The following is a 22806-nucleotide window of genomic DNA, read 5'->3' as shown; positions in this document are numbered from 1 at the left end:
AAAATGATAAATGGGATTTCCTGCATTAGGATCCATGATGCTCATTTAGATAAGTGATGTCTTCAAATCTGCCTAATGATTCTTAATATTGATGACCACAAAAAACAGGTGTTGTCCGATCAGCCAGTAATATAACACAACCTGAGTGTCCATCTCAATTAGGCCACAACAGATCAGATTAATCTCCATTTTAATTAGGTAACATAGATTAAGTGCTGAAACTAAAGGTGAATGTGGGCACTGTGTGTGAAATTACTCACATTTATATAGTGCATTTATCTGTTGTCCACATGTGTGACAGTTATGTAATGCACCCAAAGTATTGCATAATGAGTTGGCAATAACTGAGCATTATGCAGAGGTGCATATAGAGTAATGACCTGCTTAAATGACCATCAAAAATGTAGATGCTACATAAGAGGATTTATATATAGAAATACTAATATACTGCAGTGTCTGCTGATACAGGAATATTGTCATTAACCACGCTGCTCAGAATGATAGTGCTGTTGTTCAATTCAATTTTATTTTTATAGGACCAAATCATAGCATTTGCCTCAAGCCGCTTTATATAATAAGGTAAAGACTCTACAATAATAGAGAGAAAAGCTCAATGATCTCACAGCCCCTATCAGCAAGCACTTGGCAACAGTGGGAAGGAAAAACTCCCTTTTGACGGGAAGACCTCCAGCAAACCAGGCTCAGGAAGCCACGGGGAAGAAGTAGGACAAAACATTAATAATAATTTAAGATTAAATGCAGAGTGGTATATAAACACAGATGGAAAGAAGGTGAGTGAAGAAGAAACGTTCAGTGCATCATGGGATGCCCTCAACAGCATAGGTCTAATATAGCAGAACTAAGGGTGGCCCAGGTCACGTGATCCAGCCCTAACTATATGCTTTATCAAAAAGGAAAGTTCTAAGCCCTAATCTTAAAAGTAGAGAGGGGGTGTGACTCCCGAATCCAAACTGGGATCTGGTTCCACAGAAGAAAGCCTGAAAGCCTGAAAGCTGAAGGCTCTGCCTCCCATTCTACTTTTAAATTTTCTAGAAACAACAATTAAGCTCACAGTCTGAGAGTGAAGTGCTCTGATGAGGTGATAAGGTACTATAAGGTCACTAAGGTTAGATGGCTCCTGATTATTCAAGACGTTATATGTGAAGAGAAGGATTTTAAATTCAATTCTGGATTTACCAGGTGGAGAGAAGCCAATATGGGAGAAATATGCTCTCTGTGAGTAAACTGAAGGTTTTTCAGAGAGCTTTTAGAACAACCTGATAATAATAAATTATAATAGAAGTAAAAACAAAATGCACAAATTAGTTTTTCAGCATCACTCTGATACAAGATGTTTCTAATTTTAGAGACATTAAACTGATGCCAAACTTCAGGAGTACAGTGGAATCCATGCTGACAAATGGGGAAACAGCTTTACAGGGGAAACATCTACATCAAGAGGTGAGGGCAGCACAGCCAATTGTTGGGATGGCGCTCCCACATCTGGACTCCATCTATATGCTATCAGGATGAGGAAGGCAGACAGTATCAGTGAGGACAGGACACACCCCGGACATTCTCTGTTTGAAGTCATCTGGCAAATGGTTCTGAACACTAAGAACAAAAACGCAGGAAGAGTTTTTTATCCCAGAGCAGTGGCCGCCAACACATGACACAACTGACTGTGTGCACGCCATGGAAATACTTAAACTTCATACAAATGCATACAATATGGCACTGAGGATACTTTACATGGTTAATGACACAATCGTGTACAGTGACACAATGTTTATTCATTTCAAAGAAACAACATGGTCATATTTAATAAATGTGTTTATAAAAGCAGAGGAAGAGGGGAGGAAGCAGAGTCTGGGGATGAGGGGTGTGACCCACCGATTTCCGGGGGCGAGGTCACTGAGGCAGTTAAACAACTCCTTGGTGGCAGAGCCCCTGGTGTCGATGAGGTCCGCCCCGAGTTCCTGAAGGCTCTGGACGTTGTAGGGCTGTCTTGGTTGACACGTCTCTGCAATGTTGCGTGGAGATCAGGGGCAGTACCTGTGGACTGGCAGACCGGGGTGGTGGTCCCCATCTTCAAGAAGGGGGACCGGAGGGTGTGTTCCAACTACAGGGGGATCACACTCCTCAGCCTCCCCGGGAAAGTCTATGCCAGGGTGCTGGAGAGGAGGGTTCGTCCGCTAGTCGAACCTCGGATACAGGAGGAACAATGCGGTTTTCGTCCTGGTCGCGGAACACTGGACCAGCTCTTTGTCCTCTCGAGGATACTTGAGGGTGCATGGGAGTTTGCCCAACCAGTCTACATGTGTTTTGTGGACCTGGAGAAGGCATTCGACCGTGTCCCTCGGGGCGTCCTGTGGGAGGTGTTGCGCGAGTATGGGGTGTCTGGCCCATTGCTACGGGCCATTCAATCCCTATACAATCGTTGCAAGAGCTTGGTTCGCATTGCCGGCAATAAGTCGGACTCGTTCCCGGTGGGTGATGGGCTCCGCCAGGGCTGCCCTTTGTCTCCGGTTCTGTTCATAATTTTTATGGACAGGATTTCTAGGCGCAGCCAAGTGGCGGAGGGCTTTCGCTTTGGTGGCCTCAGAATCTCATCTCTGATTTTTGCGGATGATGTGGTTCTGTTGGCTTCATCGGGTGAGGGCCTCCAGCTCGCACTGGAGCGGTTCGCAGCCGAGTGTAACGCAGCGGGAATGAGGATCAGCACCTCCAAATCTGAGGCCATGGTTCTCAGCCGGAAAAGGGTGGAGTGCCCACTCCGGGTCGGGGATGAGTTCCTGCCCCAAGTGGAGGAGTTCAAGTATCTCGGGGTCTTGTTCGCGAGTGATGGGAGAAGGGAGCTGGAGATCGACAGACGGATTGGGGCTGCGGCTGCAGTAATGCGGACGCTGCACCGGTCAGTCGTGGTGAAGAGGGAGCTGAGTGTAAAAGCGAAGCTCTCAATTTACCGGTCGATCTACGTCCCTACCCTCACCTATGGCCACGAGCTGTGGGTAGTGACCGAAAGAACGAGATCGCGGATACAAGCGGCGGAAATGAGCTTCCTCCGAAGGGTGGCTGGCCTCTCCCTTAGAGATAGGGTGAGAAGTTCGGCCATCCGGGAGGGGCTTAGAGTAGAGCAGCTGCTGCTCCACATCGAAAGGAGCCAGCTGAGGTGGTTCGGGCATCTGGCAAGGATGCCCCCTGGGCGCCTCCTGGGCGAGGTGTTCCAGGCATGTCCCACCGGGAGGAGGCCCCGGGGCAGACCCAGGACACGCTGGAGAGATTATATCTCTCGGCTGGCCTGGGAACGCCTTGGTATTCCCCCGGACAAGCTGGAGGAGGTGGCTGGGGAGAGGGAGGTCTGGACCTCTTTGCTTAGGCTGCTACCCCCGCGACCCGACCTCGGATAAGCGGATGAAGATGGATGGATGGATGGATATTTATATAATACAGTTCAGGTGTTTAAAGTGTTTGCTAAATATTTCCATATGCTTCCAGTCTTTGAGCTGAGCTAAGCTAACCATCATAAGACAGTGAGAATCTGTGCTGCTGCAACATCACTGCTTTAACAGTGACATCCTTGATAAGCGAGGAAAGCTAGTCCATTATCCTCAGATGTGACTGATAGAGGATGATGATCTCAGGTCTCAGGGGCCCTGGCTTTCTTTGTGTACTTTCACATCGAGGTATGCCTGCACATTCCTGCACTGACAGATGAACTGAGCGGCTGCTGTATGGCTGGAGATCTCTGGGATCACTGTCGTGTCTGTCAGTAGCAAGAATACCTTTGACACAAGAAAAACATTTGAAATTTTTTTTTTTCAGTATAAATTATATTGACATCTATTCATTACTTCATGCTTCCAGTGAAATTTAGAAATCTTTGTAACACTTGATAATGTGGCCGACTACTGACTGTGTAATAAAAAGTGTTTACAAATTAAATTCAAGACTCTTGTTACATATAAATCCCTACATAGCTGAACTCCTGTGTATGTAGCAGCCCTGCTGAGACCTTATTTCAGCAGCCGGTGTCTCAGATCATCTGATGACGCCTGCTCTGTACAACCACACTTCTAAGGTCGTTCCTCATTTCATCGGTTCAGCTGAATCAGTGTTTTGATTAAAAGCAACTGAGAACTAATTTTTATTGGTTAGCTTTTTCACACCAAATGTGGGAATGAGGAATGTAAGACCACATGCTTGACTCTGTGTTTTCCATTACTTGTATAAACAGCAGGAATTAAAACATAGATCTGTATGGTAAACTTGGTTTGTTCAAAAGAAAATAAATGTATATAAATAAGTTTTACCTGAGGTGATGTGATGGAAACCAAATTTACACCTTAATAAGAAAAACATTTTTTGTCTTTTCTCCCCAAAAGGTGTTAGGCCAAAAGAGTCCCCGGGTATCCTGAGGACAATTTAAAGGTTCCAGGTAGCAACAAAGAGGAGAGGATGGAAAGGGAGATGTTTTAAAATTGGAGGAAAAAATTGGAGGAAAACAAAAAGGCTGCAGATGTGTGGTCAGCTGTGGAGGGAAGTCTGGAACAAACACACTGTGACGGCAAGTGTTTACTGCATAAATATTAATATGGTTAACAGCAGAAGCACCGGGTAATGCTTCCAGCTCAAGAACCATGAATGAAGTTGAACAAAACAAGCAAAAAGAGCGCTTTGTGAATAAATTTCCTTTTGCATTTACTCCATTTCAAAAAAATCAAATGGTGGAGCTGTCAGTGTTTTCTCCATACTCATGTAAAAGGGCTCTGTTAATATAAAAACACTTTACATCAGAGACTGTTGGATATTCATACATAAGAGCATAGTCTTTTAGCTTCATATCTGTGTTTCTGCAGTCTCTCTCAGTCAGTTCATGAAGTGCCTCAGCTGAAATTGAAAGGATTAAGATGACATTTTGTACAGGCCTTCAGACTCCTGAGAAGATTATTCTTTCAGACTTTGGTCAGGTCTTAACCTCAGGTTGATGTCCAGCTATGGGATTCAAGTCAATGTTTAAACAAAGTCCTTACAAACCACAAACTTTAATGAATGGGGTGATCTGCTTGGTTTAGATGATACAAAATAATAGATTACTGTAGAAAAAAGAAGTTTTACTGAATTTTCCAAACAGAGCAGTGAGAAGGCTTTCATCGCTGAACATGAAAGCGGTGTTTTCCTGGTAAGTTAAAAGGGTCAGCAGCTAGTTTAGAGTCAGAAAAGATAAAGCGGCGGCATATTTTAGGCCGGGCCCTTGTTAAAGACAAGTAACTCCCAAATGACATGCAGTTTCTCACTCAGATCCATCTCTGGCTTATCACATCCAATTTTAAAAAAACAAACACTCAACAGGCAAAAGGCTTTGAAAGCTGACTTCACAGACCAATGTGTGATGTCACTGTTTTTTGGTTTTTTTTTTTTCTTTTTTTTCATCATTGTTTTTATTGCAGATTTTCCTTTAACACGACAGTGTCTCGACAGTAGACACAGAACAACAAAACAGTACAAACACAAAACGTACACAACAGCTCTTAAATAAGGCATAATACAAGATACAAAATACAAAATATAACATACAAGAGGTGGTGAGTCAGTCTTACAGCGCCCGGGTGGTGATCACGTGTGTAGTAGTCCTTTGAATAAGATAGCGGAAAGGTCCGGTCCAATATAGTCCAAAAAGGGGTGCCACATCCCATAGAACTGACCCACACTGTGGTGTATAACGTGTGTGAGGTATTCCAGAGGAATCAGTTCAAAAACTATTTTGCGCCAGCCACAGACAGTGGGAGTCCTATCGTTGATCCATTGTAAGAGGATATTTTTCCTGGCTGCAAATGTTAGAGTGTTATACAATCTTTTGTTGGCCGCCGCTTTTAGGCGGTCACTTGGAAGACCTAGAATCAGGGACAAAGGGTCCATCTCTATATCAACGTGGAAGATTTTCCCCAGTTCACCTGTAATGTCAGCCCAGTATTCTTGAAGCTTATAACAGGACCAAAAACAGTGAGTTAAAGTCCCTACATCAGTTTTGCACTTAAGACACACAGGGGAAAGAGAGCGGCTGAAGAGGTGTCTGCGGTGAGGGGATACGTGTAATCTGTGTAAAATCTTAAATTGGATTGCTCTTGTCCGAGTACAAATTGAAATCCTTTTTGCGAGAGACCAAACGGTATCCCACTTATCTTCATCTATGGTTACCGACAGTTCCCTCTCCCACACACCTCTAATCCCCTGCGCATCAGTGGTAGTCAAAGCATTAAGCACATGGTAAAATGAACTCAGAGACACCGTCAGCTGTTGCCCAAACAAAACCCTCTCAACATCAGATACTTCAGGGTGCTCAGCAAGGGTTGTATTGTGAGTGATATAGTGTCGTATTTGCAAAAAACGAAAGAAATCCTGTCTAGGCAAGCCGTAACTGTTGGTAAGCTGTTCAAACGACATGAGTTCACCACCCGAGAAAAGGTCACCAAGAGACTTAATATTCTTATCAGACCATCGTTGAAAGCCGGGGTCCAAAGAACCCGGAGGGAAAGCAGGGTTATTCATTATAGGGGTAAAGGTTGATGTTATTCTCGATCTTCCCTCAAGACGGCGGACAATTCGCCACGCTTTTAGGGTGTTGATTGTTACAGGATTTGTACAAAGGGCCTTAATTCCGTTAAAATCATTACAAAATAATAGATCGCTCAGTTTGCATTGTGACAGAGCTGTCTCAATATCCGACCAGATTGAGGTTTTACCCCTAACCCAGTCGCTCACAAATCTTAAATGGGCAGAAAGCTGATACAATCTAATATTAGGTAGATCCAAGCCGCCCCTGGAGCTTGGCAGATGCAACACTGCCATCTTGAGTCTGGGTCTGCGCTTGTTCCAGATGAAAGAGGTGAGCCAACCATTTATGTCCTTCAGTACTCTCTTAGAGAACAAGACGGGGATCATTTGGATAGGATACAATAGCCTGGGCAGCACATTCATTTTGATCAGGGCAATGCGTCCTAGCCAGGAGACAGGAAGTGACGCCCACCGCTCTAGGTCCTGTTTGAGTTTGCCAAATAAGGGTGTGAAGTTGGCTTTGTACAATTGGTCGAGAGACAGGGTAATAAAGATCCCCAAATACACAAATCCATTAGGAGACCATTTAAAAGGAAAGGAAGGAACAGTAGCCGGCATTGTGAAAAGAGTACCGAGAGGCATGGCCTCTGACTTAGCCAAATTGATTCTATAGCCAGAGAAATGGCTAAACCTGTCAATCACCTCAATGAGACTGGGTACGGATGTTACAGGGTTAGTCAAAAGAATCAAGATGTCGTCCGCGTATAAGGTTATTTTATGACACAGCTGTCCAATCTCTAAACTACGTATTGTGGGCGTCGCCCTTATGGCCTCAGCAAGAGGCTCTATGGCCAGAGCGAATAGAAGGGGCGATAAGGGGCAGCCCTGCATAACTCCCCTATGAGTGTTGAAGTAATCAGACCTAAGTCCATTAGTCAGGACTGCTGCCTGTGGATTATTGTAGATAACTTTGACCCATTTTATAAAATTCTCCCCTAAGCCGAATTTGCCCAGAGTATACAACAAATAAGACCACTCAATTCTGTCAAATGCTTTCTCCGCATCGAGAGAAAGCACCAGGCCGTCAATAGATTTTTGCTTGAAAGCTACAATAGCGTTCAGTAAGCGTCTAACATTGGTGGCTGAGTTTCGACCCTTTATAAAGCCTGTCTGGTCCTCCCTTATCAGCACAGGTAAAAAATTTTCTAAGCGGGTGGCCAGAATTTTAGAAAGCAGTTTCCTATCTACATTCAAGAGGGCTATAGGTCTATAGGATCCGCACAAATCAGGACACTTCCCTTTCTTTAGAATTAGGGAAATGTTGGCTTCCTTCAGTGTCTGCGGGAATTCACCCGTAATGAAGGAGTGGTTGAACATATCAAGAAGCGGTTCCACAATAATATCCCGAAACTGTTTATAAAATTCACAACAGAAGCCATCAGGCCCTGGCGACTTTCCACTTCGCAGTGATTTAATAGCCTTAAACACTTCGGTCTTAGTTATAGGGCTGTTAAGGGCAGTCTTCTGTTCCTCTGACAAATTTGGTAAGTCGAATTGGGTGAAGAAATTATGCATCAGCTGCACCCCCTCCGGGACTTGTTGAGAAGAGTACAAGGCTTCGTAGAACTTCTTAACACAGTCATTTATCAGTTTGTTTTCATATATCTTGTGGCCACCTTCATCAGATATCGCTGCAATGGTATTCGATTCTGCGCGCTTCTTAACATAGTACGCCAGACATTTACCGGCCTTATCTCCATGCTCGTAGAACCTCTGTCTGGTGTATTTAAGTTTCTTCTCTGCATCTCTGGTAAGAAGGCAATTCAGCGCTGACCTGAGTGCGGTTATTTCTTGCCATAATGGTGGTGATGGGGAGGCAATATATGTTTTCTCCTTATCCATCAATTCGCTCTCTAAAGATTTTTGTTCCTCCATCCGTTGTCGCTTCTTTGTCGCAGAATACGAAATAATTAGGCCCCTCGCATAAGCTTTGCATGTTTCCCACAAAACAGAGGCAGTAGTAGCTGAGGGGGTGTTGATATCCAAAAACGCTTTAAATTCTGCAGAGAAGTGAGAGGTAAATTCCTCATCCTTAAGACTAATGGTATTAAGCCTCCAGTGGCGGGACCTATGAAGCGCAGCTTTAAGATCGAGATCCATGATTACCCTAGCGTGATCTGAGATGATTATACTTGTTATGTCGCACGATACTACTGAACCTAAGTCAGTTTTCGGGAGAAAAAAGTAATCAATTCTAGTTTGGGACCTATGCGGAGCCGAAAAAAATGTGTATTGCTTATCGGAGGGGTGAGTATATCTCCAAGCATCCACAAGTCCAAACTCGTCGCATAGAGCATGAAGCGCTTTGGCCTGAGGAGAAGGAGTTGCAATGCTGTGTGGAAATCTGTCCATAAGCGGATTTAACATTAAGTTGAAATCACCACCAATAATAACGGTAGAGTTAGAAAGAAATGGGGCTAATTCCAGAAACATTTTGGTAAGAAAGGTAGTTGGGTGGGCAGGTGGAAAATAAACATTCAGTAATAAGATATTTTGGCCTTGCAAAATCCCTTTGACTATCACGTAGCGGCCCTTCAGATCCTTAACGCAATCAGTTACTACAAAAGGTACATTTTTCCTAATCAACACTGCCACTCCTCTACTTCTTGTAGTGAAGGATGAAAAAAACACTTGTCCATATAATTCTTGTTGCAACTTCAAGTGTTCATTATTATCAAGATGTGTCTCTTGTAACATAGCAACATCTACACCGTCCTTTCTTAGACAAGTAAATATCTTCCTCCTCTTAATAGGGCTGTGAACCCCTCGTACATTCCAGGTGCATATTCGCAGCCTACTCATTATTAGACTTATTCATGTATCACACAAAGCATATTGAGCCAAAGGGTTCACCACACCCTGGTTGAAAAAATAAATAAATAAAATAAAAATAAAAAAGGCATGAAAGAGCTGTGTGACGGAACATTCAAAGAACAGTGATTTGGCAACAGCCCTACTAAACATGTAGGGAAAAACCAATCTCCTCCTGCCCGTCGGGAAAGCCGAAGGGCATTGCACGCGCGTAACTCACGCCTACCCATAGACGAAAACACAGTCCGTCCGGTGCCCGATGGGGTGGGAGATTTCACCTGGTCGCTTATAAGCAGCGAGGACGAAAAAAAAAAGAGTCATATACGCCTAGATTCGGCAAGTACTCACACCGGTTAATTAAGGCATAGTGTGAAGAAAAGGAGTACTCCGGTGGTTACGGGGATTCAGGGCAGCGAGTCCGCGTAGGACGCAGCTGCCTCCGGTGTGTTAAATCTCTTCTCCTTGCCGTTGGCAAACAGCCTCAGTGTGGCGGGGTAGAGAAGCGCATAATCCACATTCTTCTTCCTCAGGCAGCTTTTCACCTCGTCGAAAGCCTTGCGTTTCTTGGCTACCGCCGCTGAATAATCATTAAAGAAGGAGACTTTGATCCGACTTGTTGGTTGGTTCGGCTGCGTAGCCAGGCGCCGAGCTGCGGCCATCACACGTTGTTTATCAGCAAAGTTGTGAAGCTTCATAATGATGGGTCTGGCGCGCTGGCTGGGGCCCGGCCTCGGTGCTAGAGAGCGGTGAGCGCGGTCTAGTTTGATCTTCCCATTTTTAGTTGTGAGCTCGAGATAGGAGGGGAGCCATGACTCCATGAAGGCGACAACATCATTTCCCTCCGTGCTCTCGGGAAGCCCGACCAGGCGAAGGTTACATCTGCGGCTGCGGTTCTCTAAATCGTCCATGTGGTCTGCCATGTCAGTTACTTGTTTTTCGAGTCGAGCCACTTTCGCCTGCAATACACCTGCCGTGTCTTCCACGCCTGAAATCCGTATCTCGGCGTCTCCCACCCGTGTTGCCAGAGCCTGGATCCGAGACGTCTGTTCACGGATTGCGGCCAGCACAGTATCAACTTTAACATCCAATAAAGTTGTAATGCTGTCAGTTATCTTACTCAGAGCCGCAAGGATATTCGGGTCGATATCACTCCCAGTTTCCTCAGCGTCAGCGGAGATTTCTGTGTCGCTGGCGTTAGCTTCTTCAGGCTCAGCCGCCATAGGACCCACAATGTCGCTAGCTTGCACAACCGGAGCTGTCTTTTTCTTAGACCTGACGTTAGGCATTTTAGAAAAATAGTCGTCCAGACTCATTATAGAGTTACTCCCACGCACATTTGTAACGTTTCACCAGGTGAACACGTATTTTAGACGGATAATCGGGGGACCTCACCGGAGCACAGCGAGACGGGTGGTCGCGCTACGACGCCATCTTGCCAGCCCGTGATGTCACTGTTAAATGTGCAGACTATGGCTTTTAGCTGGAGATCGTCACTGGTGGCTGAGTGTCATTATCATCTCAGCCTGATTCACCGAATGTCATTAAAAGCTTATTAAAACAACATTAACAAAAAACACTAATATTATCCAATAACTCAGTCATGAATTATTCGTAAATGTGCATGTGTGGGTGGTCAATTTCTGTGTTCTGTTTAATGGGATGCAGTAATGTTGTAATCGATAAAACGAGCAATTGGTGACTTTGCAGGAGAAACTAATAGATGGACTGCAGTCTGAGGGGTTAGCAGGTGTGCTACTTCATTATTGCTGTTTCAAAGTAGTTTAAAGAGCCATCATAGTGGGTCTGATATCAGACAATGATGAGACTCTACAGACAGGTGGTGCAGACCCAGTGGTGCTTAGACAACCAGGAACACCAGGAAGACAATATGGCTATATATGTATGTGTGTATATATGTATATATATATATATATATATATATATATATATATATATATATAAAAAAACACCCAGCACGCCCCTGCGGGCGGTTTATCCCTCAAGCTCGGGTCCTCTACCAGAGGCCTGGGAGCTTGAGGGTCCTGCGCAGTATCTTAGCTGTTCCCAGGACTGCGCTCTTCTGGACAGAGATCTCCGATGTTGTTCCTGGGATCTGCTGGAGCCACTCGCCTAGCTTGGGAGTCACCGCACCTAGTGCTCCGATTACCACGGGGACCACCGTTACCTTCACCCTCCACATCCTCTCGAGCTCTTCTCTGAGCCCTTGGTATTTCTCCAGCTTCTCGTGTTCCTTCTTCCTGATATTGCTGTCATTCGGAACCGCTACATCGATCACTACGGCCATCTTCTTCTGTTTGTCTACCACCACTATGTCCGGTTGGTTAGCCACCACCATTTTGTCCGTCTGTATCTGGAAGTCCCACAGGATCTTAGCTCGGTCATTCTCCACCACCCTTGGGGGCATCTCCCATTTTGACCTCGGGACTTCCAGGTTATACTCGGCACAGATGTTCCTGTACACTATGCCGGCCACTTGGTTATGGCGTTCCATGTATGCCTTGCCTGCTAGCATCTTGCACCCTGCTGTTATGTGCTGGATTGTCTCTGGGGCATCTTTACACAGCCTGCACCTGGGGTCTTGCCTGGTGTGATAGACCCCAGCCTCTATGGATCTTGTGCTCAGAGCTTGTTCTTGTGCTGCCATGATTAGTGCCTCTGTGCTGTCTTTCAGTCCAGCTTTGTCCAGCCACTGGTAGGATTTCTGGATATCAGCCACCTCCTCTATCTGCCGGTGGTACATACCGTGCAAGGGCCTGTCCTTCCATGATGGTTCCTCGTCTCCCTCCTCTTTCTTGGGTTTCTGTTGCCTGAGGTATTCACTGAGCACTCGGTCAGTTGGGGCCATCTTCCTAATGTATTCTTGGATGTTCGTTGTCTCATCCTGGACTGTGGTGCTGACACTCACCAGTCCCCGGCCCCCTTCCTTCCGCTTAGCGTACAGCCTCAGGGTGCTGGATTTGGGGTGAAACCCTCCATGCATGGTAAGGAGCTTTCTTGTCTTTATGTCAGTGGCTTCTATCTCCTCCTTTGGCCAGTCTATTACCCCAGCAGGGTACCTGATCACGGGCAGGGCGTACGTGTTGATGGCCCGGATCTTGTTCTTACCATTCAGCTGACTCCTCAGGACTTGCCTGACCCTCTGCAGGTACTTGGTGGTTGCAGCTTTTCTAGCGGCCTCTTCATGGTTCCCATTCGCCTGTGGGATCCCCAAGTACTTGTAACTGTCCTCTATGTCTGCAATGTTGCCTTCTGGTAGTTCAATCCCCTCAGTTCTGACTACCTTCCCTCTCTTTGTTACCATCCGACTACACTTCTCCAGTCCGAATGACATTCCAATGTCATTGCTGTATAGCCTGGTAGTGTGGATCAGTGAATCGATGTCTCGTTCACTCTTGGCATACAGCTTGATGTCATCCATGTACAGGAGGTGGCTGACAACTGCTCCGTTCTGTAGTCGGTATCCGTAGCCAGTCTTGTTAATGATCTCACTGAGGGGGTTCAGGCCTATGCAGAACAGCAGTGGGGACAGAGCATCTCCTTGGTAGATCCCGCACTTGATGGTGACTTGTGCTATGGGCTTGGAGTTGGCCTCTAGTGTTGTACGCCACATCCCCATTGAGTTCCTGATGAAGGCTCTTAGGGTCCCATTGATCTTGTACAATTCTAAGCATTCCAGTATCCAGCTGTGGGGCATTGAGTCATAGGCCTTCTTGTAATCAATCCAGGCAGTGCACAGGTTGGTCAGTCTGGTCTTGCAGTCTCGGCTGATTGTTCTGTCTACCAGTAGCTGGTGTTTTGCGCCTCTGGTATTCTTGCCAATTCCTTTCTGTGTCCCGCTCATGTATTGACCCATGTGCCTGTTCATCTTAGCCGATATGATGCCTGACAGGAGCTTCCATGTAGTACTGAGGCAGGTTATTGGTCGGTAGTTGGAGGGGACCGGTCCCTTCTTGGGGTCCTTGGGGATCAGGACCGTCCGGCCTTCAGTTAGCCATTCCGGGTGTCTCTCGTTAACTAGCAGCTGGTTCATTTGTGCTGCCAGACGCTCGTGGAGTGCAGTCAGCTTCTTCAGCCAGTAGGCGTGAACCATGTCGGGCCCTGGTGCTGTCCAACTCTTCATACTGGAGACCCTTTCTTGGATATCTGCCACTGTGATGGTTACTGGACCCTGTTCAGGGAGGTCGCTGTGGTCAGCCCTCAGATCCTCTAGCCACTGAGCATTGCCGTTATGGGTTGCATCCTTCTCCCATATGCTCTTCCAGTATTGCTCCGTCTCCAGCCTTGGTGGTGCTGTTCTCTTATTGTTCCCTTGCCACTGAGAGTACACCTTTGCTGGTTCTGTGGAGAACAGCTGGTTTATTCTCCTGCCTTCTATCTCTCTGGTGTACCTCCTCAAGCGGCTGGCCAAGGCTGTGAGTCTTTGCTTGGCAGTTTCCAAGGCCTCAGGTATGGACAGCTTGCTGTATTTCTTAGGCACCTTATTTGTCGCACCTTTCTGCAACTCCGTTAGTTGGCTAACCTCCCTCCGTGCTACTTTGATCTTGCCCTCTAGCCTCCTTCTCCATGGAGGGTACTGCCCCTTGTCGCTGTTCAACTTGTATATATATATATATATATATATATATATACCGGTACTTTTGAAACGGTGCCGGTGCTTAAACGGTGCTCGAACCGGTGCTTAAAGAATGGAGAACACAAAATTGGTCCAAAAACCTCTCATGTTTAACTGTTTTTCACTTTTTCTTTGGTCATTTTAGCCTTTTTGGCCAGGGTGAAGGGAGTATCTGCCATCAAACAAGAAGACAGCCATGTAACTACGACGGTGTTTGCTAGTTCACCTTACCTGCATTAATGTAATAACGTGGTTAGCGTACTCAACGTAAATTACACACGGGGAACATGCAGAGAAGAACGGCTGCTGCTGCCATCATCATCCGTCATCATTTCTGCTACACTGGCAGGGCTAGGGGCCAGGACTCTCCTCTTCGGGTTTTTGGGGGTGTTTCATCAGATTAAAATAAAGCACTGAAATGTGTGCTGCTTTTCGGTCTGGTTACTACCGTTTATGTAGGTGCCATAATGGCACCGGATACTGGTACCCATCCCTACTAATAGGACTCGAAGATGAAAGCGTATTGAAGGCATTGGAGGGTTAGAAAAGTTAGACTAGCTGGCAAAAGAATCTGCCACCGCCTGCACATAGCTACATTCACGTTAGGCTAACATAAACACAGCAGCCTTGGTAATGTGTGAGAAGGGGCGTGGGTTAAACTGATGTTAAGTACACATTAAGGCTCAGTCTATGAGGTTCTGATCATACAGAAGGCAAAAACTGGAGCGGAAAAAGCAAATAGTTGCCTCAAGATGCTTTACTTTGTAAGTTAAACATCCTACAATAATAGAGAGAAAACAATAACAATCACATGACCCAAGTACTATGGCGACAGTGGGATGGAAAAACTCCCTTTTAACAGGAAGAAACCTCTGGCAGACCAGGCTTAGGGAAGTGTGGCCATCGAAAGTAATATCTAACAGCAATATATGAACAAATTTTTTAGCATCTAACTTGTCTAATATACACACTGAATAACATAGCCTGGCAAAAAATGTACTGACTTCTTAGACGGCCTGTCCAGAACTGTTTTTATCATCTAAGAAACATTTCTAAACTCAGACTACTGAGGTAAAGGCAGAACTTGAGATGATTATTCATGCTTTTATCTCTTCTCGTTTGGATTATTGTAATGGTCTTTTTACTTGTCTCAACAAATCAGCTCTGGATCGCCTTCAGACTGCACAGAATGCCGCGGCAAGAGTTTTAACTGGCACAAACAAAGGGTCACACATTACTCCAGTTTTGGCTTCACTTCATTGGTTGCCAGTAAATTTTAGAGTTCATTTTAAAATTTTAGTTGTAACTTTTAGAGCTCTGCACGGTGAAGCTCCCCAGTATATCTCTGACCTGTTGAAACCTCATGCTTCATCCCAATCATCTAAGACCCAGCCAAAGCAAAGCAGACCTGTGGAGATGCACATATTGTATATCTGGTAACAGGTAAAGAGACCTGAGAAAATAAACTGAATCTGAAACCATGACACTGTGTGATAAATCTGTGTGGCAGTGCAGGCTATATCACTGACTCTGCACATTAACTCGCAGGAACGTGCGCTGATCCAAAAATATATCTGATGTTTAGGCCCACGGGCGAGCAGTTCCTAAAAGGTTCTGCAAAAACCAAAACGTGAAGACTCATCCTTACTCTCTCCCCAAAGCTCCATCCTCTCAATCCAAATATCTTTAAAATAATATGTATAAAATATTATCGTGTTCTTTTTGTGTTTTGTTATCAGCAGACATACACGCATCCATAAATAGACAGTGTGTGAGAGAAAAAGGTGGAAAATTTTAAAAAATAGATGCACTCAGGATTGAGTTGTAAAAGTCAACCAGGATGTACAATCAAGACACTTTCATTAGGTACATGTCACTAGTACTTGTAAGTACTTTTATATTACTATTATAGTACTTTTATATAAATATCCAACAGTCTCTGATGTAAAGTGTTTTTATATTAAAAGTACTTTGTAACCACTTTCTCTAGCTGCCTCAATACTTTATAAACACCGACCAAATCACCGAATGCGCCCTCTGCATTTCTATTTCTAAATGAATCTCTTGATAATAAACTTTGATGATTATACAGTTGATTAGCTATGAAGTTGTTTTTGTCAGTCAAGGAAATAATTCTGCGATCGTCCTCTTTAGTTGTCCTCTGTGGTCTTTTGATGTGATTGAGCTGGTCAAAACACTTATTATTTTTAAAAATGCACCAGACTGTTATTATGGTCGCTTCTGATTTCTAAAAAGGTTTTTGTGTGTGTGTGTGTGTGTGTGTGTGTGTGTGTGTGTGTGTGTGTGTGTGTTTTGTTCATTTGTTTTGGTTTTTTCCAGCCTACTGTTGGCTGAGTTCACTTTCATCGACATCTCATTGGACCTCATAATTCATGTTTCTGTGAGCAACTGCCAGAGTTAATCAACTCCAGAGCTTTGATCACTTTAATTTGTGAAACAATAAGACAGGAACAGACCCCACCAGCCCATGAAACTGCTTTTCACTCACTTGGACAGTTACTTTTGTCCTTCTGAAAGTGAAGGACCATTTATAGAAATTTATGTAATTCTCAAACAGCTCATGTGTGACTTTTATTAAACCGTATTCCATTAAACTCACTTTGAAAATACTACTTTGTCAGTCAGGGGCGGATTCACACAGGGACGAGAGGGGCCATTTACACCTTTTATTTAAAAAAAGTTTTCTGATACAATGATACAATAAATAGTTTTAAAGTGTTTTTGTGGATATATTGTTGACTCAATTTATATAAAGGGGATTTTCACATACTTCGCTGAAGAGGTATGTGCCGCCCTCCCTAGTCCTTTTGCCCCTTCTTGCCCCCCCCCCCCCCCCCCATGTAAAACTTTCTAGCTCCACCTGAAATCCCCTTGCACAGTGTTGTCCTTAAAAGGCATCTCTAGTGTCAAATGTAGAATGAATGTGTGCATACACAGCACAGCACACAGATGATTCAAGCCACACTGCAGTTGAAGCTGTACGGGATTTTGTGTTTAGCTCTGATCTTCAGATCTGGGTGAAACCTTTTCATAGATGATTCATAGACGATGCATCTAACATCTGCTCACTCCCGAGTCACACCTTGAATCTATTCCTGTTCTGTCTCACTTGTCTATTTTCACCTGAGTCAAGTATACAGCTGAGGGTCCTTCTGCTGCTGTGCATACCCTCTCGGCAGTAATGGTGTTTTGACACATTTTCCTGCTACAGTAGAAAACAGCCATCATCACCACACACAATAAATGCCTGAGAGAACTCTCCTGTTCTCCAGACAGCACCCAAAAATAAACTTGCTGCTTCCCTCCTGATGTGCAACCCTGAATGTGGAGCTACACTTTTGAGTTTGCCCCCAGGGGCAGATGAAAGAGAAATCCTGATGAGCTGGATGCAGGTGAAAGACATCAGAGACAGTGAGGTGAGAGTGGAAATTAAGAATGAGGTTGAGAGGAGTGGAAAGGTCAGATGAGAGGAAAGGCCACGTGAGGGGGAAGAAGTGAAATCCAGATGACCAAATGCAGCAGGAGGCTGTTATCTTCCTGTGATCTGTTCAGCATACAGAGCATGGAAACATCTGGCGAAACTGCATATCTACTTCATGGATCTAAGCGCACATTAGCTGATGGTGGTGATGCAGAACTTTTTGGATTAAGATGAAAGACAAAGCAAATGGTGTTAAATACAACAATCCTGGGCCTGCCATGTTTCAGATTCTTCCTTTTTGTTTTGGTTATGAGGCTCTGCAGTCCTCACACATGATGAGGTTTCTGGATGTTTCTGGAAGTTATTGTGTATTGGCCCTAAATGTATAAAATTTGCAGAAAAGAGGGAAAAGCGGCCCCAGATTTACACGTTTACAATCCTGACAGAGGTAAATGAATGCATGATAATCGAGCATGCACAGTAAGCTGTGACAGAAGCATTGTTTTTGTCATCATCATTGCAGAGTTTCTGTTGTGCGCTATAGGAACGACAGACAACTCGATCTGCAGGATTGTGGTCGACTTACCAGCTCTTTTCATTAGCAATGTGTTAATGTATCACTAGCTTATAAAAGCACAGAATGCAGATTCCCCAAACTCACTGTGATGTTTGTGCATTTGTTTTTGTTGTTGTTGCTGTTCAACTAACAACTCAAAACCAAGTATATTTAATGTAAACTATATAGGGAGGAAAGCATTTAATCAGAACATGAATGTCAAACAACTAATCGATTAGCCTTGTAATGCCAAGTTTGTCATATTTGATTGAAAAAAAAAAATTTTTTCAGGCCTCACTGTGTTTTTTTGTTTGTTTGTTTGTTTGTTTTTACTCCCTAACTCCTTTATTGGTATTTGTTTTAAGATAAACAAGTTGTGAGCAGTAAGTGGTACAATAATTGTTTAATTTTAATTCAATTTTATTTATATAACAGCAGTTGCCTCAAGGCACCTTACATTGTAAGGTAAAGACCCTACAACAAAACAGGAAAAAAACAAACCCTAACAGTCAGATGACCCCTGTGAGCAAGCACTTTGGTGACAGTGGGAAGAAAAAACTCCCTTTTAACAGGAAGAAACCTCCAGCAGAACCAGGCTCAGGGTGTTTAGTTATACCTTTCATTACAGCGCCATAGTTAGATAAACTTAATACTATCTGTGAGAAAACTGGAGCTACGTGGATTAGATGAATGGTATTGCCGCATTTGTGTTCAAGGATTATGTTATTAAAGCAATGGCTGCTTCAGGTGGATATTATGAATTTATTGAAAAAACAACAGATGCTGAAATACTCAAACTGCTGCATTTTAAAGTAATGAATAAAACACGACCAAACAAAACAATAAGAGTATGTATTATAGATGGTCCAGTAGAGACAACCTAGCTACAGGATCTTTTATGCTAAGATGCACAAACCAATCCTTGTCTTCCCATTAATATTGACGCCCTCTTCTCATCTGGCTTTTGATAAAAGAGCAAAACAATTTCCCTCAAATCATTCCTCCATTCCTCCAACAATCACGCATGTAGCAGCAAACAGTTTTGACTCCCTTGTCATCCATCTTTGACTATAATTTGTTATATTATGTAGCTGGTGGGGAACAAAGGATATTTTTTTGCTGTTGATGATGTTCAATCAAAATAAAAAGTCAATCAAAACAAACTGGGGAAAAAATCAATGTAATTACACCACCGGAAGTATCAAAGTAATTTTCTTCTCACCTTACTGAAATCATCTTAAACAGGATGAAAGTAATTGCTTCCTGTGCTAAGCACTTCAGCATACTGGCTGCACTACAAGGACAGGGACGGTGAATAAGAGAAATGCAATAAGGACCCTGAAGGCTTCATTTAATCTGAGCAGATGCTTGAGACTAAAATACAGCAGCAGCTCTTCAAACATGAATGAGCTCTGTGATACAGAGAAACTGGATCTTAATGTCTTAGAGACAGACACAATCTTGATGACCTTCATCACTCGTCCTCACTGAACTGTGGTCATTAACTATTAGATAATTTGACAGTGTCACCAAGTGCTGGCTGAAAACACTGAAGGCAATTTTCAGCTCTTGAGTTCATAGATGTGAAAAAGGAAAACCTCAGTTAATAAATGTGTGGAAACATGAAGCAATAACTAGATCCCTTCCATCCATCCCTTTTCTGCCTCATATTCAGGTAGTCCCAACTTCCTTTTCCCCACCCAGGGCTTCACGGGGGATAACAAAACATTAGCAAGTCAGCCAAGAGATGTAATCTTTACAAGATTTCCTCAGTGAAGTCCTGAAATACACTCAGGCATGACGAAGAGCTCGATTTCTTCTGTAGGCAAAACTCCAGGTCGATGTCCTGTAAAGCTCAAGTTATTCCAATACACAATAATTTGCTGAAGAACAAAAGAACAAAAAACCCCCCCCAAATACTCAGACCCACCACCTAGCTGCACACAGCACAGCGACAAAGAACAAAGAGGACCCCCTTCATCTGAATTTTAGCCTTTATTCCTCACAAAACACCTAAAAACATGCTTTAAATTTTCAGTGGTTCATTTCCATTAAGAGAAATGCACGAGAAAAAATAATTTACCTGCAAAATGCTCCAGGAGCACACACGCAGTGAAGAGGTCCAGTTTAGTAACTTGAAACAGCGAAGTTGAGGCTTAGCAGACATTCATTCATGTCACCTACAGATGCCAGTCAAAGTGGCCACACCCCTAACTCTAGCAAATAGCTGGATTAGTTGTTTAAAAAACAAAACAAAAAACACCGAAAGAGTTTTTCTACCAGGGTGTAAACGAGCTTTTAATGCTGTAAAGTTTTATCATTTGGGACTCTGTGGGGATTGGCTCCCTTTTGGAGTCTGCCTGGAGTTACTGCAATTTCTGACGCATGGCCCTTGATAAAGACACCAAACTGATCCTTCAATCTTGTTTCTGGAGGCTTGATCAGCTGGTCACAGCAGGTCTCACATGTTCCTGCTCATTTTTCTTTCCTGTCAATTCCATCTCAATGTTTTAAACAAAGGTGAATCAGTGCATTCATTGGTGCGCCTGCAGCTTCAGCACAGATGATGGAATATTGCGTGATATCGACCTGGCTACTGTTTTTTATGGATGTAATAGTGGTTATTACCTGCAAGCTGCCAGAAATCAGGGAGGAAATGTGATTTATCTGTGGAGGGCACAAATGTATGTAAATGAGCTGCAGCTTTTTAAAACACTTACTGCAATGAAAATCTGCTACATCACAGAGAAGCTTGTCATTTTCTGCCCTGTGGTAAGTCTGCTGGGGATAATGACGAAGTGGTGTTGATTGTAAAATGCTGTGAAGAATCAATCCATCAGTTAAGCGCTTCATGAAATGAAAACACTCCTGTTTTTTTTGTTTCTCTGAGCTTTATGTGCTTTCATTAGCTTTTAAGGGACTTAAATAAAACATTACAAAGTGTTTCCCTGACAACCAGTGGTCACCAGGTTACTGAACAGTCCCTAGGTCTCTGTGACTGAGGTATAGAATATTGCAGTGTTTACTTGACAGCATTAGGTATATCATATTTTCCTTCTCCTTCTTCTTCTTTAGGGGTCACCATAGATCATCTGCCTCCATCAGACCCTCTCCCTAGCATCATTCTCTGTCACATCAACCGCCTGCATGTCCTTCATTAGATCCATGAGTGTAACCTCATTGAAAAATCTTAACACTTCCAGCTTAACTACAAGTCTTTACATCCCATCTCCAAACAATACATCACAGCAGGTCTCACTGTTTTACTGGCTTATGTTTTCACCTCTAATAAACCAAAAGTAAAATGTTGGAACTCGTATATATAACCCCTCCTATCTAAGAGACATATTATTTGTTTTAATATTATAAATTTGGCATCTTGTCCAGGTTTGAAGTCTAAAATAAAAAAAATGATGAAATAAAATGTAAATGTAAGTCCTGCCCATTGATCCACAAAAGGCAAAATAAACACTCTAACCTTAGTTTTGCTGGAAAATGGGCTCCGATTGCTGTGCTGTTCCATTACTGAAGAATGTGTGTTTCAGTGTTTCGTAATAGTTACATGACTCCTTTGGACTAAAAGACACTGCAGGCTTTATGTAGCTCCCATACTCAAAGCTGAGGTTCAGTACTCCTCCTAAAGTCTTGCCTTACATGACCTTAAACTCAACATGAAAATGTATGAATACATTAATGCATTTATGACTACATGCATATAATCATCACAGCTAACAAAGTGTTCATGCTGTTTTAGTGGTTCTCAGACACATTTCTCTCTCCGGTTTGTTTCCAGGCTTGTTTTCCAGGTTCGGTGTAAAATGAAAGCTGCTTAGTATTGGCTTCACGTCAGTTTCAGTCTCGGATTTCTCTCCCAGTATTCTTTTTACAGCAGGATTTCCCTCCCTCACTCTTTCTTGTAGCCTTTATTAAAGCTTCTGCAGCATTCTTCATAATGACTGTTGTAATATTTTTATTTGATTAGAAAGTTGAATTCCAAACATTAAAACTCAACTGCTCGACTTCAGCTGCTCTATTAGCTAAATGCTGTTAGAATCAGTAACTTGCCATCATATCTTTTATAGCGGTCAGCAGGGGCAGCCTCCAGATGAATGGCTGAATGGGAGTGTGCTTTCAGAATACGCTGACCGAATACTCTAAATGGCTAAATGGCCTTGGCCTTCACTTGTAGCCTGAAACGGATTCATGAGCACTTCTCTGTGCTTTATGAGGCAGGTGAACGTTAGTGCTCTAAGCTCTGATTCTGAAGGGTTTTATTTATTGCAGCAGACTAATTTCCGACCAGTGATTAGATTTTAATTTATGCCAAATGGACGCACACAGGCACACAAGAGTGCACTGTTCTGTTGAGATTTGTCTTTTTCTTCGTGAAATATAACACCATGTGCAGAGATCACTCATAAATTGATAAACACTTAATGATGACTGAAGTGAGAAACTGAAACTGACCCTATTCTTTTTCTGCTTTTCACCACAACGATTGATTCTTATAGTCATTTAATTTTTTAAGTCATTAAGCATTTCATTGTCATCGTCTCGATGCATGCTCAATCATCCAGGTAAGTAAATCTCCAAAAGTTGATTCTGTTCATCTGGACGTAGCGTTTTCAGTGGGAGAAACGTTTCGTTACTCATCCAAGTGAGTGAAGCGAGACTGAAGAAGTCACTTAGATGAGTGAGTGAGCCTTAATGAGGCTTAACATCAGTTTAACCCATGCCCCTTCTCACACA

The sequence above is a fragment of the Aulonocara stuartgranti genome (genome assembly GCF_965226115.1).
Source record: "Aulonocara stuartgranti genome assembly, chromosome: 5".
NCBI lineage: Eukaryota > Metazoa > Chordata > Actinopteri > Cichliformes > Cichlidae > Aulonocara > Aulonocara stuartgranti.
Note: the sequence above shows the minus strand (reverse complement) of the source record.